The 19,505-nt window shown below is 34.2% G+C and overlaps 1 long non-coding RNA gene across 11 annotated transcripts in view; it reads right to left on the reverse strand.

The window, feature by feature from the left end:
• Positions 1–19,505, reverse strand: part of LOC105308427 — a 294,626-nt gene that overhangs the window by 110,971 nt on the left and 164,150 nt on the right. Inside the window, exon 8 of one of the 11 annotated variants that reach the window (XR_002778025.1) lies at positions 12,676–19,332. The exons of the other annotated variants lie outside the window; for them this stretch is intronic. This is a non-coding gene — a long non-coding RNA (uncharacterized LOC105308427). Of the gene's footprint in view, positions 1–12,675; positions 19,333–19,505 lie in introns of those variants that run through there. 11 annotated transcript variants of the gene reach the window in all.

Here is a 19,505-nt window from a genome sequence, read left to right on the forward strand (position 1 = left end):
GCCCAGACACCCAAAGAGCATGCCAACAGATATCAGGGACATTCTGGGATAATTAATAATTCCTCGCAGGGTTTTGAGCCAAAGTGGAGAGAAGCCAAACCACTTTTGGTCTTGTATATATCAAGAATCTTATCTTAACATAAACTTTGAGTTTTATTTACAAATTTTAGAACATTTTCCACAAACAATAGGATGTGCTTACAGGCATGAAAACAACACATCAGCCCAAACCATTTATAAACTCAAACATAACATCTTCAGGAGCAAGGGGGCTAGAAGAGAATAAAGCTCTGAAAAAGGGAGAACAATATGCATAGTCTGTTGAAATCAGATTAGAAATAACAGAACAATTATTTTAGCTAAAATTGATGCAAATTTCTGGGCTTGAGTAAACTGGAAAATATACTAGATCACACTGTATACCAATTAAAGTGACATTCAGTTTGAGTATATACTGCAAGTTTTATAAGAACTATTCATCATTTTCATCTCTCAGTATGGGTTTAATCATTCCCAACCAGTCCTCTGTCATCAGACCGCTGTCGCTATGTGTTTTTTAGAGACTTAGTTTACACACTTTGCAGGACTACTAGGAGTGAGTGGGCATCCTCTGCAGGATGTTATTTCAACAGCTATAGCTTTAGCGAAAATTTACTGAACATATTCTCTGTGACAGGCAGATAAAGAAACTGAGGCACAGAGTGTTTGCACAAGGTCCTGTAAGCGGTAAGTGGTGGATCAGGATCTGAGTTCAGGAGGTCTGGCTCCAGAGCTGGTGCCCTAAACCCCTAAACTGAGCATGTATCTGTGTATAGCTACTACTTGTGATGCCAGTTTAGTCAAAGTTCAGCTTCTGCAACTGTATTTTGCCTTCTTGGTGGACTTTTCATGACATGGGTTTAACTCTAGAATGATGTCCCCTTGCCATTCAACATGGATTATTTTACATCTCACGATGTCATCAGTTTTTGTATGCTTAAGAAATATGATTTTAATACTAGCTTGAAATCATCAAGAAGGCAAAATTGAGAGGGAGAAAGTATGTATGATAATTTCAAAATTCTAGCCTGAAGGAGCAGATTATTAAAAACAAAACTAGTTATTTTAATTTTCGACCTTCCAGGAAAGTTTTAGAGAAGTGAAAACCTAACAATAGTTACCCACATGAAGTAAGAATGAAACCATTAAATTAGAAACCCAGTTGATTGGAGATGACTGAGCTCTAGAGTGGATAAGTTCCCTGTGAAAGAGAAAGCTCCAATGAAACAGAAATTAAAAAGTCATAAGGAAAGCATATTGGAGTAATGAGAGAGGGTTTTAGGAAGTCCTCAGTCAAGATGTTCCCTGAGCCTGACTTTCCCTGACAATGTTTCACAAACTTTACTGTGCAAGAGAATCGCCTTGTTAAAACATAGATTTCTGAGCCCCACCCCCAGATTTTCTGATTCAGTGGCTCTGAGGTTGGGACCAAGAATATGCATTGCTAACAGTCTCCCGGGTGATACTGCTCACATCACTTGGAGAACCACTGCTCTATAGTAATTGCTCTCAATATAGTATATACAGTCATCAGAAGGAGTATTCTTTAAGATATCTACATTATAAGATTGTGCCTTTACAATTAGGATCAGAGTATATACCAGAGAAAAAAACTAGAATGACTAAATCTTAAGTGATAGCAGAAAAATGAGAAAGAAAATCTACCAAAAAAGTATATCAGCTCTAGGAGCAGCAAGCAAACTGTCTGATGAGAGCTACTTAACTAAGATAATGAAAAAAGATATTAACTAGACCAGAGATGATAACCACCCTTGGCTAACATGTCATCAATAAAATAGTGAGAAAGAACACCACTCCCATATGGTAAAGCTATATATTAGTTAAAATTAGATAAAGATTTAAGACTCTATCCTACATGTAATGGTGAGTCCAGAAGATTTTAAAAGTGGAACACGACCTACTAGATTTAAATTTTAGGTAATGAAATTTATATCAACCAGGAGTCACCCAGTTAAAAATGAAACTCAATTTCAATTCAGACTAGCTTTAACAAAATGGGAAGCCTATTGTTTCATTACCAGGAGTAAGTTGAAAATTTAACCCATGGTTGTATCTACATGTTAAAAAAAATATTCTGAAATTTTGTCAACTTTCCCAGTTGTTCCTGAGACTATCATTTGTCAGATTTTAGTCTAATGTCCAACCATGAACCAATGTCCATGGCCAGATAACTGAAGAGTTGTGTTGGCTAGACTCCCAGAGCCAGTGACCTTGAAACATGAGTAGCCTTGTCAAAAGTCCCAATTTTCCTCTAGTTTACCCCAGTGTTCCATAGAAATAGTATCACTTTATCTATGCCTGGACATGAAAGAGTTTGGGAAACATTGCTTTAGAAGATAAAATAACATAAGATGGGAAATAGGCCACCTATTTTCCAATTATTGCTGTAATGATCCTAGTGAACAGAACCTCTAGGTGTTAAAGTCAAAATTGGTTATATAAAACCAACATCCCTAACTGTTATGCTGTTACCTGAGTTAGGCAGATAATAAATCCCTTTTGAAAGTGGCTTCTACACTCTCAGAAGGAGGAGGAGAGAGGGGAAAGTGGACAGAGAGGCCTGAGATAGAACCCGAGGCCTCCTGCGCTGATGCCCCCCTTATCCCTAATTCTATCTGCATGTTCTGGGCTCTGTTTTTTTTCTATTTTTCACGTAATCTTTGCTTAGGGTCAGGGTTCAGTGGCTAACAGAAGTTTGCAAAATGCCTTCAGAACAAGCCTAGGACAGAAACTCCTCCATTGTGGTTATGCCAGCCTTCACTATAGTAAAACTCAGAAATATTCTTTCCTTAGAAAACCCAGGCTAAACATTATATGAACTCTATACCGTACAGCTCCCTGTTATGAATAGTGCAAGGAATGAACTCTCTGGGACTGAATCTTTGATGTAGTTATGGTTTAATAGCTTAGTTAGTTTTAAGGACCTGGACTTAACTAAAGCTCAGAAATCAGCTTGTCGTCTTCCCCAGGCTCAGGAGCCTGAGCAGGGCATGCCATACACAGGTTTGGGACAATTCTGGCAGTAGTCCAGTGAGAAATATTGCATGCCAGGTTCACGCTCAATTATCTACAGTTTGAAAAAAACATAATCTGAATAAAAAAAAAATTGAGGAAAAATAAAACTCATAAAAAGATACCCAATACAGCCTTTAGGAGAACTTCTGGCTTTTATGCACCTCGTTGTGGAATCACACAAAGATGATTTTAAAAGCCAAGTTTTGAAGTGAGATGTACAGTTCTGGGTTTTCAACAAAATCTGACAAGATTTCACACACTGTCAGAGACGTTCTTTTCTCTTGCCTGGCTTCCCTGTGGTGGGAGAGGGGACGGAGCCAATGCCCCAACCTCCTCACACTCAGGGAGCCACTTTGACCCAATTCCAGAAGCCCAAGGGCTGTCCTTAATTAGCATTGTAATTTATATTGCACAATTATGCAAATTGGGTACATAAACAAAATTATCCTTTCAGTTTGGCTTTGCTACATGAGAAATGCAAAGAGAGTTAAAGATAAGAATAAAGAAAACAATACATTTGCTTTAATGCAATGCACGGGTTCTTGCTTTATCCATTCTTTCGTTTTACTCTTTCACCTTACACTTGGGGTTTTTAATATTTTCCTTTCTATTTTTTTTTTTTTTCCCCTTCTTTTTATACTATTTCTTTCTTTCTTTATCTATGCTTGGCTCTTTTCCTTGAGAAATTTTCCATCTCATTAATTCTGCTGCAGGGATTCGTAACTCTTCAGGCCATTTCTTTGTTTTCTGATATGACTATTATCTCGACTGTCTAGAGTTTCCCTTTTCTTTTTGCTCCCAGATTCTCTCCTTTCTCCTGACATCCCTTTCCACTTTACTCCATTTTCCTGTTAGCCTGACTTGCTTTTATAACTGGGTGATACTCCTTGACTGATAACTAGCCAAACATGCTCAGGATCCTATCACTTTTACAAAGAAAACTAAAAATAAGCATGGCAAATAACAGAGCTTGGAAGATAGGAAATTTAAGATATAAAGCCCAGTGAAATGGAACAGAAAGCCAATGCCTAGAGGCAACAGACTGTTCGAATAGATATTAACTACCTGGTAATCAATCAACAAATCAACAAAGATAATTTTCCAACACTGGATGATATTCCAATTGAACCAGCCCCTTTAAAAAAAACTTTAACACCATATGGAAGATCAGAAAATCTAAAATATTTAAAACCTGTGAAAAATATAACCTTCTAGATAAAGCTGGATACTGGTGCTTGACAATATAGGGAGACTGTTAAAGGCATTTACAATAGAGATGCTTGAACAGAATTGTGAAGAGAATATAGAATTGTTCATTGCTTTATCTGCCCAAAACCAGGGCTCCCATGGGGAAGTATGCTTCCTCCTTCTATAGCCCTCTGGCTGCAGCAACAGCAGCCAAATTAAAATATAACCCAAGGGATACTAGACCCAACTTGGGCAAATCAGAACACCCTCCCTCTGGCTATCACTTTTTCCATTTTGAATAACAATCAAATGCTTCCACAACAGATTTTTAGTTCCTGACTCCTTCTCTGACCCCCACATTCTTCCCATTTACTTATTAAGTTTTAGCCACCGTGGTTGACTAATATCTCAGGTTATTGCGTCGCATCTTTCATCCTCTACTCCTGGAATAATCGAACATGGTCTCTTCTTGTCATTTGAGTCTCTACTCAAATGTCATCTCTGATAAATATGTACTTCTATCTCTACCTAATGTTGACCTTCATTCCATCACTCACTTTATATATTACCTTGCTTTAATTTAGCACCATTGAAAATTGGCTTATATGTACTTAACTCTCAGATACTCATATTTTAACTTATTTGTTGCCTGTCTCTCCCCACTAGAATGTAAGGACTTGTCTGTCTGGTTCACCACTGTATTCCTGGTACTCAGGACAGTGTGAGACACAGAGAGTATTCTAAATTAAGTGAAGGAATAAATGTTTGTTATAGAATGGGCAATGGCCTAAATCTGGCCAAAGTTTTCCATCCTTATGATTTGTGGACTTTGAGATCAAAAGTTAGTCAAGTTCATGTTTGGGAGCATTGAGTACTAAAATTAAGAGATATAAAGCTTAGAGAAACAGATTTTCTACCATATGAAACAAAGTGAGTAAGCCATTGTGGGAGGAGGTAGGAGGTGGCGGGGGAGGTAACAAATAAGAGGTGGCAAGAAGGAGTGAAGAGTAGAAATCAAGTTTGGACACAGTGTTTATTGCATGGTTTCTGATGTTCTGGAAGCCCAGCTACATTCCTGTCTGGTTTCTACGAAACCTCTCAAGATCCTTTCTATGATTTCTGCTTTTCCTTAAACTATGAGTTGGATTTCAATCCTTACCATCAAGTAATATATAATAAATAGCATTATAACATTGTGCTCAAGAACTAAAATTGGGTGTACAATTAGAGTTTGAATCATGATTCTGCTATTTACTATCTGTCTCATGGAGGACCAATTTCATAATTTCTCTAAACTTTAGTTCACTTATCTAAAAATGAAGGGCAATAATAACACCTACCTGATAGGGACATTAGAGTGATTAAATGGAAGTATATATACAATCTGCTTAGGCACAATGCCTGCTATATATAGGAAGTTTCTAATTAAGGGTGAAAATCTGCTTTGGATTGGTATTTCAAACCTACCCTCATTGATGGTTTCTGTGGTACATTCTACATCCCACTTTGTTTAAAATATTTTCTAACTTCTTTTTATGATTAAATCTATTTAGACTTGGACTTCCTTACTTTTCTCTATAAACAATGATGCTGTCATCTTTGATGGATTAGTTTCTACTAGATGTCCAGGTGGGGCATTTGTGAATGAACAAAATACTTGGTGCTAAGGAATTAGGAAAATGATGGTATAGATTGATCTTCTTTAAGTATACATTGGTAAGTGTTAGGTATCCAGTCTATGAAAAAAAAGTAAGTTCACAAGATGAGATCCTGGAAGACAAACAATGGAAACTTACCTCTCCTAATGCTCTTGCGTTTTGCCTATTACAGGATGTGGGCTGTTACAATGAGAAGAATGAAACTATAAATGATTATGAAAGCTGGAGAGGGACTTGGACTGGATCAACCTTTTTGAATGAGGCTTCAGATACCATTTTGCTGCTCCCACAATGTAGGCCTGTATCCTAATGTCCAGTCTACAAAGACCCCGTAAGCCAGCTCCACCCTCACCACGTCAATAAAATGGATGAGCCACAACTGGGAGTGGGGGTGGAGGATGGTGTTTGTGGGGAAGAGGCTGATCCAAGGCCAGTAAAATTAAAATCCAAGGAGTGATGACAAGGTAAGCAAGTATAAAAAGTATAAAAAGCAAAGTAAGCAGAGAGTAAAAAGCAGGTCTCCAGTAAGTTAACATGTATTTCTAAATACTGTATCATATCTTCCAAAGGTAAAAAGAAAAATATTAAAGAGGTATTTAAAAAAAATTTATAGAATGAAATTAGAAGTATATAAGAAAAAAAATCTCAAAAACCTACACACAATTTAATGATATTAATAAAAAAAAGTTGACATTTTTGAATATGTTCCTTTACTTGAGTGAAAACTGGAATTTAGATTCTATTAAGTGACAGAATTGACTCTCTAATGAGCTTATAATTCCCAGGTAACATTTAGAAAGAGATTATGATGGGGTGAGGTAAATGACTGAAAAGTTGAGTATTTTTTAACACAGTAGGACTGAGAGGATTTAAAGAGATTAAACACTTTGTTTTTCTGACAAATTTTGGGTGTGAGTTTGAGAGGAAAACTAGCTTATGAGTACTATATTTTCTGTTTACATACAAATTATAATGTGTGTGGAATTTTGTGACTCTTCTAATCCAGCAACAATCATTTAAAAAAAATGTAAAAAAAAAAATTGTTTCAAATTTGCACAAAAACATATAATTCTAAGAAACATACTTAAAGTATAGTGAAGGGCACTGCAAGAAAACTTGAATATCTGGAGAGATATAGTGTTATTATATGATAAGATCAAATGTTATAAATTGGTCATTTAAGTTATTTACATATAGTTGAGATAAATGAAAGTATTGATGGATTACTGGATATTATTTTAATACTCTATACAAATTATATTTGCTAGTATTTCATCAAGAAAATTGCAATCTTCTTAAACAAGATTGCCTTCTATGTATTTTTAAATTTCCTATTGTATTTTTTCTCATTTCTATTTCTTTTTTTTGCATTTTACTCTTTGCAGAAAATTTTATAATTTTTTTCACTTAAAAAAATTAAGTTCTGTGATTCATTTGTTGATTTTACACTTTTCCAATTCAATAAAACGTGTTGTTTCCAGTCCCTAAGTTTGGTCCCTTTGATTTATTGTAACATACTTAAGTTCTTGAGATAAAGACTTGATTCATTTATACATATACTTTTAAATGTAGTAAATACTAAAGCTTATGAATTTGTCTCTGAGCAAGCTTTGGTAATATACCTGTGTTGAAATGTCGTGCTGCAATATTAGTAGAATAGTCTACAGTTACAGTTTTATTTTCCATTTTGTCTCAATGGCTATTTAGGCAAATAGTTTGCTTATCTAATGTTGCTTTTGTTTCATTGTTAGTTTTTAATATCTTGGGGGTATAGAACCTGGATTTCCCAAGACATAGCTTGATTGAAGACACCAAGCAGAATATAAGATCCTTAGACTTTCATCTTACAGAAAAATAATTGAGAAGATAATGTAAGTTCAGTGTCTTCCACAGCGATTTCACATAGTCCAGCAGTTCTCAATTAGGACCTGGACCTGCAGCATCAGTGTCACTTGGGAATTTTACAAATGCAATTCTCAGGGCCCAACCAGCCCTACTGAATTAGAAACTCTGAGGTCTGTGTTTTAACAAGCCCTCTGTGTGCTTGTTAAAGTTTGAGAATCTCTGACAAAGAAGTCCAAAAAATAAGGTAACAGAATAAACATAAAACAACAAAACATATGACTCTTCTGTTGCTGTTTTATTTTGTTTAGAAAACAATTTGTCTGAATTAAAAGATAATATTTTCCCAGGAAGTTCATTTTTACCTACAGTAGAATTAATCAAGGTACCTATGATTCTATTGTATTTTTCCATTACCTGCCAAAGATTCATGACTGATTTTCAATATCTTTCACTGTACACTTAAGTGATCATTAATTCCTTACATTTGCTTTCAAAGATTCTTTCAAGCAGCAGTGTTGGATTTCACTTGTGCTTTACTTACCTCATTGAGATAATGTTACTATAATGATCTCACTTATATGTTGCATAATTAGATCTAATATCTCTCTAATGAGATATATCATGTTATTTGGAACCAGCTGCCCTATCATGGATAGCAAAGGACATCCTATGCTAAATTGTCCAAGACATTTGATAATAAGTGGTCATTTCATACAAATTATTTTTTCTTTCTTTCTTTAAAAATCTAGTTGTTTCTGGATGGATTTTAACACTCACAATAACTCAAAAGATTAAGGATGTCAGCTGGCTTTGGCACAAAATATAGTGCATAACAATTATTTGCCTGGAGAATAAAGACTCGGTTACCAAGAAAAAATAGTTAACTGAGACTATAGACCAGGTTGCTCTAACATCATCATATTTGGATTTACACCATTTGTTATATTTTATGATATTATAGTTTAAACAAGAACTTCTGTTATATGAAGAATAAATTTATTTATTAAGAAAGAGCTACATGCCGGCTTAAGAATGTGATAGTTTTTTCAGAAACTGCTATGTATGTTCAATAAATATGAGATGGAAATAAGTACATGCATATCTATTGGGTTTGCTTCATTGGTTATTCATTTCTATAGAAGTACCTACGTGCACTGTTAATATAGACAAATGAATACACAACAGACATGTATAGACATACAAAGTGAACTGCATGGAGGAATAGCCACTAGTTTACATTCAATGGTATTCTCATCTCTCTGCTGAATATAAATATATAACTATTTATCTAAACTGTATTTGCTTGTTAGTGAAACCAGAGCATGCAGTATTTTAGGAAAGTGTGATGAATTAATGGCTAAGATTACCTCACCTCCCTACAGTCTGTACAGAAGAGGAAATGAAGGGAGACAAACTGAACTCGGATGCTAGGGGACTCCCTTGATTCTGCCTGTCACCGTTTTAAGCTAGCTCAAGGCCTCGAGGGAGTCTGGTTGTTCTAGCCTTCGTCAGCTAGCCAGACTGTAACGGCCCACTGCTTTTATTCATTACCCTGAATGTAATGCACTAAATTTAACAAGTAACACACTCAGCGGGAATTTATTGGCCTTTTTGCAGCATGATTGCAAGGTAGAATATGGATATGGATTCCAATTACTGTTGACACCCAGATAAGAAGAACAAAGTCTGTATATAATTATTAATCAAAGTTGATATTTTAGGGAAATAAAAATAAATAAATAAATATCTCTATACTACTTGAAGCAAATGTTCCCAGTCTGAAAGAACTCTCCCTGGTTACACAATAGAAACATTCCAATTAAATATAGCAATAATAAAATAGCAACACATAGAGGTAAAGTGATCCTATAAAGTATCAATTTTCACATAAAAAGAGCTGTGTGGAGTAGATGTACAGTAGAGAGAAGGCTAACAAATTCCAAGCATAGACTCATGTGTAATATGTAAATGAATCATCAAATAAACAATAATCTTTAAACAATTTAATATTTTAATTAGAAAAATAATCCATTTAACACTGCTATTCCAGATGATAACTACAGACCTATAAAATGTGGTAGGAGGAGTGATTATAAAAAATAATATGGTTACGCTTTCATATCTACAACACTGTTGTTTCCTGATCATGAAAATTAAATATGGTTAGCATATGAATATTTATGATGAACCTCAGAGTCTTTGAATTACAGTAAGAAAATGGAAGAAGCAGCTAGAATTTTTACTCACTTTGGGCAAGAGTTTGTTTTATTTATAAAGGCCATAGGAACACAATAAATGTAAAGGCATAAGAGACAGAACATGATCATATTTTACAATACTGTACATGAATAAAAAATATGCATCACTGGTAAAGGCTTGAACTCTCACATTACATAGAATCAAGTCCTGGTTTTAATAATTACTAGCACTCTGACCTTGAGCCACTAATTTAATCTCTCTTAGCCTGTTTCTCAACTGTAAAATAGGGATGATTATAGTAACTACCTCTGTTGTTATATTGACAATATCACGTATGGCACTGTATTATATACTGTATTATATACTTCAAAGTTGCTAAGAAAGTAGATTTTAAATGTAGTATAAATGTAGTTAAACATAGTTTAAAATCTCACCACAAAAAAAGAAATGACTATTATTGGACAAGATAGAGGTGTTAGCTAATGCTAAGGTGGTAATCATATTGTAATATATAAATATCAAATCAACACGTTGTACACATTAAGCTTACACAATGTTATGTCAACTATATCTCAATAAAATAATTCTGGTAAATTATTTAATATCATTCTGGATGCAAAGTAAACAATAAATATTAATTAGCAAATTTTATGTTATTTTGTATTATTTAAATCCACTTAGTGTTGAAAAATCATTAAACTAGAAACAAATGCCATCATAATCAATCTTTTATACCTGGATATGTTTCAGTACAAATTTGAGCTTAAATATTTCAATGGAAAGATGGGACATTTTATTCCTATATCGATGAGCTTGGATTTGAGGTTACTAATTTTATGGCAAAGTTTTGTCACGTAACTGTGTAAAGTTAAAATGCATTTCTGATATTGAGCATATAACATGCTAAGGTATTACACTAGTCTACTGATACCTGCTTTTGAGGTTAAAATTGGAAGAAAAACGCATTATGTACTATTTACATATATATGTCTGTGTGTATGTATGTATGTGTGTGTGTATATATGTGTGTGTGTGTGTATATATATATATTCATGAAACTCAGCACATGGCCTGGTAGCATCCAAATATTGAGATATTATTTATTAGGGATCTATAGATGAACACTTGTATTTAGTCATCAATTCATTCTCATTCTCATTACTTCAGCAAATGAAACAAAAGATGAAACATGTTGATTGGTCTTTATGAGACCACAGGGTTAATAGCAAAAGCCTCACTCAGCTTAGGTCAATGACCATTAGTCAGTGTTATTTCTACTGTAGTAGGTGAGACGATAAAGGTGGATCACTAACAAGTGTGTGTGTGTGTGTGTGTGTGTGTGTGGTGAGAAAAAGTCATGTGTTCTTGATAGCTGCACAGTTTAGGTTTTAAACAGAGAGTGGGTAGGTGAAAATCAAGTGTGTTGGGCCATGGTTTTCTCTGATTTTCCTAAGAATGACATGAAGCTTACCTATTTAAAGCCTTAAATAATTGGAATACTGAGACAAAATTATCTAAATAAGTAGAAAGAAGGACTTCTATCCAAACATCAGCTACCAATGTTTTGAGATCAGCCTTTATCAGACCCACAAGCCTAAGTAATGTGAAGTCAACCATCCTGCAAGGAATTTCAGCAAAACAGTGAAATGATTACTTAAACTGAAAAGTTTAACCCAAACTATCAAAGATATTATATTATATATATGTCGATTTTTATCACTGAATTCTGTCACTGCTCTAGTTTTTAATCCACAATACATAGGATCCACACATAAAAAACCATCCATATAACTTACAGATAGAGGCCTAGTCTTCTGAATCAGAGAAACATGCATAACACATGACTTTTTGAAAATTAAGGAAGAAAAAATAAATAATATTTTAAGTAAGCATAAGTAAATGCTTATATTGAAGGAAATTCATTCACTCTTTCATTCACTCACTCATTCATTCGACAATGACATATGAACTGCCTCCTCTTGGCCAGCTGTGTGCTAGCACTGAGGATACAGCACTGAATCAGATAGACAAGGTCACTACCCATATAACAGAACAGTAGAGAAAGATATGAAGCAATCATATAATTACAATTTTAATGAGGGTATTGACTGCGATGGAAGCCTATATGAGAATTTAAATCTGTTCTCGGGCAAGGGGTCAGAGGGTCTCATCAGGAAGTAACATTACATGTGCTAACTCAATCTTCACACCAATCCACTGAGATCAGTACTGCTACAATCATCCCATTTACAAATTAAGAAACTAAGGAAAAAAAGGCATTAAATATCTTAACAAATTGTACCACCAGGAAGGGATAGATTCAAGATCAAAACCCAGGCCATCTGGTTTTATACTCTGCTCTTAACCATTGTGTTACAGAAGTTCACGTGCATTTGTGTGGGGATGATGAAAACACAATGCAGATAGAAAGAAAGGCATGTGGGAAGAACTTGGAATGGAGAAGTACTTGGTGCTCTACATCAGAGCAGCACTAATAGAAATGTAAGCCACATATGTAAATTAAATTTTCTAGTAGCCATGTTAAGAAAAAGTAAAAAGAAACAGGTGGGTACAGTACTCTGGAATGATGATTTGGCAGTTTCTTATAAAACTAAACATGCAAATACCATATGACCCAGCAATTAGACTCAAGTATTTACTCCAGATAAATGAAAACATATGTTCACACACACAAAAAAACCTGTGCATGAATGTTTATGACAGCTTTATTCACAATAGCAAAAACTAGAACCAACCCAGGTGTCTTTCAATGGGTGAGCAGTTAAACAGAGTGTGGTACATCCATATCATGGAATGCTATTCAGCAATAAAGAGGAATGAACTACAGATATATGCCATGGCTCAGATCAATCTTCAGAGAATTATGCTAAGGGAAGAAAGTCAATTCCCAAAGGAGACACCTGTAAGATTCCATTTCCATAACATCCTTGACATAACACAATTATACAAATGGAGAACAGACAAGTGGTTGCTAAAGGTTAGAGCTTGGGAGGGATGGAGCACAGGAATGGGTGGATGTGGTTATAAATGCACAACACAGGGGATCTTTGTGGTGAAGGAACTGTTCTGAATCTCGATAGTGGAAACATGTATCTACACATATAAAAACTGCATAGAACTAAACACACACACACATGAACAAATGAGTACAATTAAAACTAGGAAAATTTGAATATGATTATGTCATTGTCAATACCCTGGTAGTAACATTGTGAAAACAATTTGCAAGATATTACTGTTGGGCACACAGGGTTTCTCTGTACTATTTCTTACAACTGCATAGGAATCTAGAATTCTCTCAAAACATGTGTTAATTAAAAGAAAAATAGATTGTTTATTTTATTTAACCTAATATCTCCAAAATGTTTTCAATATATTAAGCAATATGAAAAATATTGAAATTTTTTACCTTTTTTCATGCTGTCCATTTGAACTAGCTACATTCCAAGTTTCTACAGCCACATGTGGCTAGTGGCTATCATACTATGCCACACAGTTGTAGGGAATACAAAGACAAAGTGAAGACAGAGGTAGGCAATAGTCAGGTTAGAGAGAGAACACTCATAACAAAATGGACTACAGAGCCCAGTGTTAGGGCTGTTTTCTCTGCCTGGAATCCTCTTCCCATGGTATCTCCTTGACTTGCTCTCACACTAAGAATTGTCTCTGCTCAGATATCTGTCACAAGGTCTTTCCCGATCTACTTATATAAAAGAGCAATTCCATTTCTTGACACTCTGTATCACCCATTAAATGCTTTAATTTTCTTGACATTACTTATACCATCTGACATTCTATATGTTTACTTACTTGTTTATTGTCAGTTTCCAACAGAACCTGGAAGAGTGCCTGGCACACAGACGACATCCAATGAATATTTGCTAAGTGAATTGTTTGATGAACAAATTAATTATGTTTAATTCTTTCAAAGTTCTTAAATAAACTGCCTGTCTCAAGTAAAATCTGTAATCTCTTTGAATTCATAAACTGATGTGAATTTCAGAAATTAGGTAGAGTCTTCTGAGTTTTCAAAGTACAAAGCACAGGAGCAATCTCTTTACATCCCAATAGGATCAACAAGATTTTTTAATACAAAGAATAAGCTTTTGACTAGAAGCTTGTCTTTTTTCTTGAACGTTACCACTTATTTTAGAGAACTCATTTCTGACTATAAGTTCATTTTATTTATATTTTGTTCCTATATTCATGACAAATTTATTTACATGATGTGGAATTCACTTTTCTACCAACTAAATTAATTCAGAAATTCTGAAAAATGGTAATCATTATTCCTGAATGTGCTATCAAAGCCCTCCTAGTACTTTGGGACTTTCACGACATGTCACCTTCTTAAAGAATTCCCCAATAACTCCAATCAGAATTTCTTTCTCTCTGGCACTTCCATTACTGCACCTGATATGTACTTTAATTCAACACCTATTTATATCAAAGATATTTATGAAAATATTCTCACTTCAGGAAAGCAGAAACTGTCTTTTTTTCTCTGTCATTAGCATAGTGTTTTACACTTCCCAGTTGGACTTAGATAAATATTTGATGAATTGAATAAATTCTGTTTTGTTTTAATAATGTATGCATACATCTAGTCTAGAAGACTTGGTAGGCAAATTTGTATAAGATACCTCTCAAACACAAATTCATACCAGTAGAGAACTAATATTTGTCAAACTCCTATGATACATTAAAGATTTTACATGTGATCTCATTTAGAACCCATAATATATGGAGTATTATTATTAATTCTGTGTCTATGAGGACATAGAAATTTAGGAAGAATATGTAACTTTTACAGGATCTAATGGCTGTTAAATGTCAGGATTTTCTCTGTCTGCCTGAAATCCATTTTAAGTATTATTTCATACTTTAGCATAGAGGTCAAATATTTCAATGTAGAGATAGCTTCTAGAGACAAGTGATACGAGGTATATATTTTATTATCAAATTTACCCAAAGTTTCTGGAACCCAAAAGACGACATTAATAAATTAGGGATTATCCAGAGAAATGCAACCAAGATATGTTGAGTTTCTAAAACTATTTTTCACTTAAAATAAAGGAATGGGAGTGTTTTATCTAAGAAAATAGTAAATGATACTTCATGGTAAGGAATTTGGCTTCGTTCAAATTGAGATCTGTTCTTTGTACCTTATTCCTGGGAGGTGACCTCTAAACACTTGGAATTTCCCAAGGACTAGGAGTGTCTGCTATTTACGGTGAATCCTTTGGACAACCTGGTAACTCAATCAATCAGTCATGCCTATGTGTCAAGTCAATAAAAACTCTGGATATTAAAGCTCATGTGAGCTTCTCCTGTTGGCAATACTCCATGTGTATTGTCATACGTCAATACTGGAGGGGGGACACACCTGACAACAATGGAAGCCTCACATTTTGAACCCTCCCAGACTCTGCACTGCATCTTTCCCTTTGGCTGAGTTTTAGTATTATTTCTCTTTAACAACCGAAACTGTGAGTATAGTAGGGTTCTAGTTAGTTCTGTGAGTCTTTCTAGTGAATTATCAAACCTGAAGGTGGATTTGTGAAACCCTGAATTTGCAGGTGGTGTCAGAAATAAGAGTGGTCTTGTATGCACTCTTCTCTTTAACTTTGTATTTGGACCCTAACTCCTTGTAGTTGGGCTCAAAAATCTTGGGCAGACTTGATGGTCTGGAAGATTATACACTTAATTCTGTGTAAATGTATAACAATATTTTTAATTTTAGATAGAAATAATTTTAGATATCTTTAAAAATGTATTATAGCATGTTAAAAATCTGTGGGGAAGAGGGTCATGAAAAAAGATCTTAAATATTCAAAGTATTACTATGTAGACATATTTGGCATTGTTCCAGAGACAAAATTCGGCTCAAATAAGAACTTTCTAAAAAGAATTAGAGCTAGTCAAATATGTCATGAACTGCCTATGAAAGAAATAAGCGCCCCTCCTTAGGAAATGTGAAGTCCTAGAGTAGAATGCTATAAACCAGATGTCCTGCTAAGGGATTCCATCCTCAGAGGAGAGTGTGGGTGATTTTAAGATATCTGAAACTCTAAGATTCTGCAATTGTACAGCCTCTATTTCTTAAAAATAGCAACTAATAAAGTCAAGATTAAATGTTTAATAAGGCAAGTTCTTTAATTTGGCTTGTACAAAGATTTGTTAATTTTGTTTTGCTTAAAAATACCACACACTCACAAAAAAAGAGTGCTCTAGGAGAGAACATTTAAATTTATGCAGTGCTGGCTCAAATCTTCCCATATAAGTTTTTGTCATTACAGGGAAAATAAGGAATAATTACTTTCAAATGTTAATAGAAAGCATACCTTCTCTGAAAAACTATTCTATCACCAATACAGAATTTTAATGATTTACCATAAGTACTGTTATTTCATTACAAATTGAATCACAGAAAAGCCTTTTCAAATAAATATAAATGGATATAAACAAAATCTAAAACTGTCACATAAGAACATAAACTATACACTTAACAACACTTTAATTTAATGCAAAATATATTTACTTGTATTTCATGACACTTTTTTTTTCACATTATAATATACCACTAAATGTTGTCACATCAATAGCTCATGAAAAACACCTTCTGAGACTTCCTGAGTAATTGCCATTTCTTTATACTCAACTGAATTTTAAGTTCTTGAGTAAAACTCTCAGAGTATGGGTTTTATTGAACCAATAAAAACTAACCTGTTCCTTGGTATAAGTTATATTTCACACATTTCTGTTAATATTCTAATCAGCACAAAACATTGTTAATGCAAGCAATACAAAGTACCATACTCACAAGAGATAATGTCAATGACCTGACATGTTATGAAATAAAATAATAAGAATCCCGCCATATAACAAGTGTAATAATCCCTGGTCCAACATTGCCCAGAGTATCTCATTGCTATTGTTCTGTAGAGATTATTAAGTTGGAGTTGCCTTGAGCTATCCTTGTCTATTTTCACAATAATTTCATCACTTTGCCCTAAAGGCTCAGCCTGCTCCAAGTTCCTGACTGTGACAAGATCTTATATGAAATAATAATTTTAAAATCATGTATTAAATTAAGGAGCTTAATTAAAACAAAATTCTTTAAAAATATTCATAACAATGATATAACAAAGCAATATATCTATATCGTAACTTTGAGGGCAAAAGGAGTAGGAAGAATAGAAGTATAAGAAGTGGGTCATAGACTCCCACATTTCATTTTGTAGATTTATGTAACTTCCTGAAAAACTTCTCCAATTCTTCATGTAGAATGAAAAGAGATTCAGGGAACCTGAGAACTTGAAGAGTTATCAGAGTCTAAGTAAGATATCTTCCAACAGTTTCAAAATAGGATATGGGTTTAATTTTAGTGATGTATTATTGAATAATTGGAGTATTTTTATACATGATACCATAGATTTAAACCAAAAGCATCTCTCTATATATAAATTGAAAACTAACTATAATTTATCTCCAATAAATATATATAGCAGAAAGATATATCTTCTTTACATCTGGTGAGGAATATGAGATTAGAGTTTTGTCAAAATGAGCTAACTATAAATTAAAAATCTTTAATTTTCCAGTTTCTTACAAATAAGAATCAAAAGGACAACCATAGAGGTGGCCATTTAGAAAGCCATAAATTTCTGAAACTTCATAAACAATCACTTTTATTTCCATTCCCAAGAATACACACATACTTCTGATTTTAAAAGACAATTGACATATCATATCATGCATTTATATTATCTCAACTCTGCATCCCAGGATAGTGACAGGGATGCACCAGCTCCTTGGAGTAGACTGGAATGGTTCACATGCTCTACCACAAGATAGTTCTGATACTTTCAGTTGTCCCTATTACCTAGTGTATACTGGTTTTCTCTAAAGTTCTTCTAAGGTTAAAAGTCACCACAACACAATTTTACTAACAGAATATTATCCATTTTTTTTTCCCCCTGAGAAAAACCTAGGATTATTTTAGATTGGAGAAGGTCTCCATAGAAACTTATGTTTGTTCAAAGCTACTTCTCCAGGAATTTCTACACAATTTAATTCAATTTCAGTATGAGTGAAATAATCTAGAGTTTGACATTCACTAGAATAATGGTGCTCAAACTTGCTCAGCTGGTGGAATCACTGAGGATTAAGGTGCTCTTTTTGAAATATTATGAAATAATGACATATTAAATTCTAACACAGGTTTGAAATAGTTGATTACCAGATGATGCAACCATAATATATGCAGCTGACCCTTGAACCACACAGATCTGAAATGCATGGGTCCACTTATATGTGGATTTTTTTTCAATAAATATAGAGTTGGCCCTGTGTATCCTTGGGTTTTGGGTTCTGCATCTTGGATTCAACAAACTGCATATAGAAAACAGCATTTTCAATTCACAACTGGGACTCTAACAATGTGGAGGGCTAACTGCATGCACTGTTCTATGCCATATCACATAATGGACTTGAGCATCTTCGGAGTTTGGTATCCACAGGCATCCTGGAACGCATCATCCATGAACACTGAGGGATGGCTCTAGTTAAGTTTTTAGGGAGTCAAAAGTTATACATGAATTTTCAACTGCGTAGGGCTCAGCACCCTTAAACCCCATGTCGTTCAAGGGTCAACGGTAATTATAAAATCACAAATCTTCCCCCACTCAACCACAATGAAGCTAGATTTTCTATGTGCTTCCTGGTGGGAGGTACATGATACCATTTATGAATGAACCTTGCTAAAACAAAAAAAGAAAAGAACCTTCAGTCTAGTTCTCTGTTTACAAGAAATATCAGTAAAGAACAACATTGCTAATGACGCTGCAGGGATGCAATCAGCAAAACCCAGAATGAAAAAGGCACTAAAAGAAAACTGACTCGGTTTCATCAACAAATAAATCACAAAGAACTAAAAGAGGAGGAAACCTACAGCTTGAAAGAGACTTTAGAAACATATAGCTATGTTTGAATCTTAATTTAAACAAATTAACTATAAAAGATGACACAACTAGGAAAATGTATACTTCTATGAAATATTTGATATTAAGGAATTACTGTAAATATTAGTAGGAGTAATAATGCTACTGTGGTTAAAAAAAGTACTCTAGAGATAAATACTGAAATATTTATAGATGCATGTGTATTATATAATGCATGGCCTTGCTTAAAATACACTAGGAAGTGAATGAGTGAATATGATAAGTATGGATGAAAAGAGATTGGCCCAAAATTAGTAATGGTTGAATAGTTGGATATATATGCAAAGGAAAGGAAATCACTATCGCAAAGAGATATCTGTACCCCATGTTCACTGCAGCATTATCTAAAAGACAAGATATGGAAACAACTTCAGTGTCTGCCAACGGATGAATGGATAAAGAAAATGTGATATACATACACACAATGAAATATTCAGTCATAAAAAAGAAGTAAATCCATTTGTGACAACATGCATAAAAGTTAAGGGCATTATATTAAGTTAAATAAGTCAGATAG

This window comes from Pteropus vampyrus, unplaced genomic scaffold (assembly GCF_000151845.1).
Source record: "Pteropus vampyrus isolate Shadow unplaced genomic scaffold, Pvam_2.0 Scaffold573, whole genome shotgun sequence".
Taxonomy (NCBI): domain Eukaryota; kingdom Metazoa; phylum Chordata; class Mammalia; order Chiroptera; family Pteropodidae; genus Pteropus; species Pteropus vampyrus.